Source organism: Denticeps clupeoides, chromosome 19 (genome assembly GCF_900700375.1).
Source record: "Denticeps clupeoides chromosome 19, fDenClu1.1, whole genome shotgun sequence".
Taxonomy (NCBI): Eukaryota; Metazoa; Chordata; class Actinopteri; order Clupeiformes; family Denticipitidae; genus Denticeps; species Denticeps clupeoides.
Window position 1 is genome coordinate 4,095,911 of NC_041725.1, and position 6,322 is coordinate 4,102,232.

Consider the following 6,322-nt stretch of genomic DNA (forward strand, 5'->3'; position numbering starts at 1 on the left):
GCCTAAGTACTGCAGAGACTCTATATTCAGGATAGGCATAGTCCAGGAAATACACCGTGTTCAATTTCAGCACACAATGATTCATTTGATTTGCTCACCGAAGCTTGGTAATTCAGCAGCGGCGTAATTCCCGGGGCAGGGCTCGCTCGGCCCGGTAGGTCAAATTGTCCTTAAATGCAGGACTTTCTGGTGCACAGTGAAATGGTCTATCTGTCTGATAATTTGGAAACCTGAGGGTGCGGCGGCGCCCTGGTGATCCATACAGATTTGGAGCGATCATATGCTTTTTATGTGCCCATTTCTTTGAGGGCTGCAAGAGTGATTTGGTCTGCAGATCTGCATTGATTCTGGATCTCAGCCATCAGTCACACTGGGGAGATTCACAAACCAGCAATGCTGACCAGGGCATGAGCTGCAAAAAAGGGGAGCAATAAAAAGAAGAACTAACCAGATAAATGTAAAGGTTTTTAATTGCTTGATTGCATAAACTAAAATGTGAAAAATATCTAATATTTTTTGGTGTAAGGAAAGCACTGTAATGTACAAAGTGACAACCCCCCTCCGGCAATTCAGTGTGCCTGTATTTGAGGTGGGATTATAAAAAGAGGTACTCTTCTCTCTCTCAGGAGGAACTTTTCTTTATTCCTGCAGGCACCTTTCTTTCTTTCTTTCTTTCTTTCTTTCTTTCTTTCTTTTTTGGTCTCCCTTTTTCCCCCCCCTCTCTTTAATTCAAACATACTGGCTCTTCCATTGCCTCTACATAGACTCACATAGATATTAGACCCAGATATTACAAAATTCCACTTTTACTTCTGGTTTGGTTTAAAAAAAAATGGCAGGTTTGCTTTAAACTATTCGAGCCCACTGCAGCAGTAATGAGAAAATGGCTTTTACATTTCTGCAGGGTTCACAATCATCTTAAAGCTGTGCTGCTTCACAGAAATGTCTAAGACTCTATGACGTCGTCTGTGCTGCCGGAAAAGCACACAAGAAAGAGCCTGGATTTATTTTATGGATTTAGTGGATTATGCTTGAGACCACTCTGGTTTCTCTGTGGAAGTTTGCACAGCCGTCTTTTGCACAGGAGGTTTTTCTGGCCTCCACCAATCACTTCTCACAATTATCTGCATCTTTATTCACCTCACCAAATGTCCTACACACCTTGTGGAGATGGTGATGAGGTTGGCCATGTGTTGACTCTTCTGGACATGCTGTTCAATTAATTTAATGTCCACTGCATTCACTGTGATTAATTTCATTTGATTAAACTGCAGCAGTAATGATTGGAAGGTCTAGATCAGGATCCAGAGCCGCATGCTGCTCTTTCATCCTTAGACTGCTGCTCCCTGTGGCTTTGGAAAATTATTACAAATCTATGTGTATTATATTATAGTTTAAAATTATAAAAATAGTGTGATCTTGTAACATTAAAATGCAATTTGTTTATAATTTTCTGTCACTCAAAATATGTGTTGTAAATATGCTCATATGCCCACAACCGTGCCTGGTCATCCTAACCAGAGCTATTAATTAGTTTGTTCAATAGGTGTTTCAAAATCGGATGCCACTTGGGGTGAGAAAACAGTTGTTTGTAATATTTAATGTTTAATGGTTTGAATATGTTGAATTTAAGTGATAAGTAAGTTGTGTAGAATTTGTTCCAGACCTCCTGACCAGATCTCCTCTATTCCCCGAACATGTCCAGCCGGGTTTTTAGACTTGTCTGGGTGATTAAACATTCATCACATCATCGGCTTCTACACACAGTTTAGTGCAAGTAAAAAATTAGCGTAAAAAAAAAAAACAGTGTTCTGGCAGCATTCGCCCCCCTCTACCCAATCCATCCATTTTATTTCATTTGAAAAAAAGGCATGAGGACCAAAAGGGGAACACAAATTAACCCAAAGGCGTGTGGCGGTTGTCAGGGATGGAAACAAAAACTCACTGGTAACGTTTGCCGTTCCACATTAATGCTCTCTGCTTCTAACAGGTCCTCAGGTGGGAAGGACCAGGACCCGTGAATCAGGTGCATGAGCATCTGCTGTGTGCGCCCAGCAGCCTCTGGGCGTCACAGTATTCGAAATGTTCAAATTCTTTTCTTTGCATGAATTAAATTTGACATGCAACACACTTATGTTTATACATAAAAGCATAAAAGTAAAAATAATATATACAGTGTTTTTTCACTAAAAGATTGTGGCTCCTGCTGCTTTCACTTTTGAAACTGGGTACAAATGGCTCTTTGAGTGTTAAAGGTTTCCGACCCCTGGTCTAGATAATACATTTACGAATGCATTAATCAGACATATGAAGCTGTAGAAGAGATAAAACTCTCTACACAAAGCCCTGTATTAAAACACTCCAATCTGATGTTACCTGGCAGAAAGAGGCATGGCACAATAGAGGTTAAAAGGATGAACAGTTTCTAATTTATTACCGCCAGTAGATTATATTGTAGTTACATGTAAATATTGTGTGTAAAAAAGGTACCAATGTTACAGAAAAACCCAAAATAAAAGAAAGGAAAAAAGGATAAAGAAAGATAGAGGACAGTCAGGAGCCAAACTGCAGAGAGGTCGCCTGGTCCAGGAGAAACAGGGGGGCAAAGGCCCAGAAACTGGGGGGAAAACCCGCCCAGTTCCCGATGGAGAGGAAAAAGAAGTGCCCAGAGTCCACAAGAGAAAATTCTTTTATTCGTTTGACTCCCATGATGTTGCCACAGACCAATCAGAATTAGTTGTTTCCGCCATCACTCTCGTCGTCATTTGCCGGCCCTTGGCCTCTACTGCTTGTGGGGTGTCGCAGCCCAACAAAGACACAAGCAGGGGACCCCAAACAAATGGCTGGCCTGTCACACCTCTTGCTCGGAGGGAGGCTGTTTGACAAAGATGTGGAGAACACAGAGGTGACGAACCTCTACGCGAGACAAAAGTGCAGAACGTCAACTTACAAAGCCACTGACCCGATTTTTATACTTTTCCTAAAGCCTCGGTGACCTTCCAACTAAGCACGCCTCTCTTGGGACTGCCACAAAAAACAAAAACATGACTGTGGGTGACACATCCGGAATTGCTCAGCGTAGTGACTTTGCTCAGTGCTGTGAGAAAATGCAAACGATTGCACACTCCAGCCGGTTTTCAAAAGATATCAGCAGTGCACCCACCCCATTCCGAGGATAAGCATTTGCCATGTAAGGGGATTTAACGGGGAAAACTGAGGACACAAGCGCACGCTGCTCACCGCTGCAAATTCAGTCAATGAATCAAAACTTAACAGAACCAAGCAGAGGCAGGAACAGAGCAGAGAGCAATGAGAGTAAAAACATGAACACCCTTATCCAGAGCGACTTACAATCAGTAGTTACAGGGACAGTCTCCTTTGAGCAACTTAAGGTTAAGTGTCTTGCTCAGGGACACAATGGTAGTAAGTGGGATTTGAACCTGGGTCTTCTGGTTCACAGGTGAGTGTGTTACCTACTAGGCTACTACCACCTTGCATCACCACGACCCCAGTGGTGATTTGTCAGAATTGTCCTGCCTTGCACTGTTGTATATTTACACTATTATGTCTTTTTTGCACTGTGTGGTCCCATTAGCACTTATATAGTCTTTTTGTAGTGTTTGTGGTCCAAGAGAAACTGTATTTTGTAGATTGGCAATGAAATCCAACAAATATTTGCCTTAACTTGCCTTTCAGCTCCAATTTTTAAGAGTCCCCAGTGTGTCTAACCCACACGTACAGTATTTAGACTGCGGGTGGAAATTAGAGCACATGAACGGGCTCCTTATCGCAAGCACATCAGTACACACCCGGGAGGAGACCATTCAGATTCCCACAGCTCCGCCCTAAAAATGTCATATTTCTTTATATTGTGTAAATCGGTGGTTCTCGGTGGTGAAAAGGGTTTCACGCGGACACTTCTATGTCATGCTTATGCTGGAAGCGACGCACAGGAATGACGGGGAGCTGTGGTTACACAGGGAAAATATACTCTACTCCAGGGATTTCCAACCCCGGCAAAAGAGATGGCGTCGGGTGAATTGAGGGTAAAACCAAAAATTCTGCGGGAGGCGTGTCCTCCTGGATTAATGCTGAAGAGGTGGCAGAAACAAGGCCAGATGTAAATGTCGGTCACAAGGTGATAACTGTAGCGAAACGTATCACGTAATATTGTTGATGAATAAAAACGACAGTAAATCCGGGTTATGATAAAAATAAAAACTACACAAAAGACAAGACGACATTTCCTCTCCTTTCATTGCGTTATTATTTTTATGCAGTATTTCAGTTTCAGTTCACACAGATGACGTCACTTCCTCGATAAGCATTTGCAGCATTAATTTGATTTCAGGATGCTTGTGATGGTTTAGCAGATTGCAGGGAGTAAAGTAATCTTGCACTTTCTTTACAATGAAGAGGATGCAGATTATTGTTGAATCTATAATAATAAAATAATAATAAGATAACCTTGTTTTAATTATGAAATTAGTTTGACTTAAAGAGAATAGTCACATCAGGCAATGTTCCTGATGTGCAGGTCCTGATGGCTCTCTGCAGGAGACAACCGAGAGGAGCCATGAGTCGAGGCTGCATTGACGTGGGCACTCATGCTTACCTTCCGGTGGTTCTGTTTTCTTCAGTTCCTGACAGTCTTTTTGTCTGTTCTACCAGATAATTGTACTATGTTGATTGGGTTAAACAGAATTGCATTACTTAAAAAAAGAGACTGAAATACAATTTTCATTGTAAAACTAAAACTAGGCTTAAATGTCATCAGTTCTCTTGGACAGAGAAACTATGAAATATTCATGGATAACTCTGACTAAAATAAGACTAAGATGCTCAGACGTTTAGCCGACTGAAATTTGACTGGACTAAAATAAGTCTGGACGTGACTAAGACTAATAAAAACTAAAAAAAACAGCTGGATGCAAAAAAATGAAATTAAGACTGGCCACCAAAAACAACTACAGAGTGCAGAAAATAAAATGTGTTGCAACCAATCATCAGATCAAATTAAATCAATCATCACGTCATGTATAATATATAACATACATACAATAAAAATGCATAAAAAACACCATAAACATCTATACGTACACATAACACTTAAATACTCAGATACATGGAGCATGTACAAATATGCAACAACAAAAAACTATATTTTATAGTTCTATCTGCTATATACACAACACAAATACACAGAAAATACTACTGTCAAATTCACACAATATATATGATGTACAGATTGCAGACACAGTAAAAACAATAGTAAAGTACACAGATTCATACAGAATACCTCTGTATGCGACTAGAGAAACACACACATACACACACACTCCTCTGCTCATCCTGTCAGACCAGTGTCCTCCCACGCCGCTGCATCCCCCTGATCCGTGGACGGAGGCGGGTGGGGCTCTGGCCCCCACGTCTGGGGAGCCGGGCTGGAGTAAATTGGCCTGTCCGCTGTGCCGCTCTTTAATTTGCTCGCCGAGCACAGTGTTCTCTTCCCTTGCGTTCTTTTTCTTTCTTTTCCATGCCGCCACGTGCAGCTTCTTCCCGGCAGCTCAGTCTCATGGGCCGACTCCAACCTGGAGGTGGAGGTGGAGGAGCCGCTGCTGTAAATAATGCATTTCTGCAAACCTGAAAAGCATTTCCTTAAAAGCCATTTTGTCCTTTCCCTGTCTCACAAAGTGGGCATTACAGACTTCTCTCATCATATCTGTGATATACTTTATGATCGGCATTAAATAATTTATGTGGTCATTTTCAATCGCATTAAGAGACAGTGAAGTTAAGATGAGTTGGGATTCTGTTGTCTGTTACGTGAAATTTACTCCCACTGCACAATCCTTTAATAACTTGTGTAACGTGTTTTCTTTTCTTTTTTCCTGTTTTGGGGTAGATTTTATCCTCTCTGCTTAATAACGTGCTTCCTGCTGCGATTGTCTCTCTATGGGCAGATGTTGCATGTCTGGATGCCGGGTGGTTTAATCTTCTCAGGCTTACATGCCAGTTGCATTCTCAGATCAATAAGGGCCAGTTCACGGGTTCACGGCTGGCCCAGGAAACGTACACAATGGATTGGAGTAAGAAGAAAAAAACTAATCCAAGAACTGATGCTTTAGTCCCAGAGGTTCAAGCATGTCCATGACCTCTTTAGGTCACCTCATTATCCTGGATGAGTCCTGATTTGACAAATGGTCTCCTGCAATCGAGAAAAAAATGCAAGTCCCTCGCTGAAACTGGTGGTTGGACGTAAAGCATCTTACACTGAGCCACCGTGCTGCAAAGCAGATTTTAACTACAGCATTACGCTGGT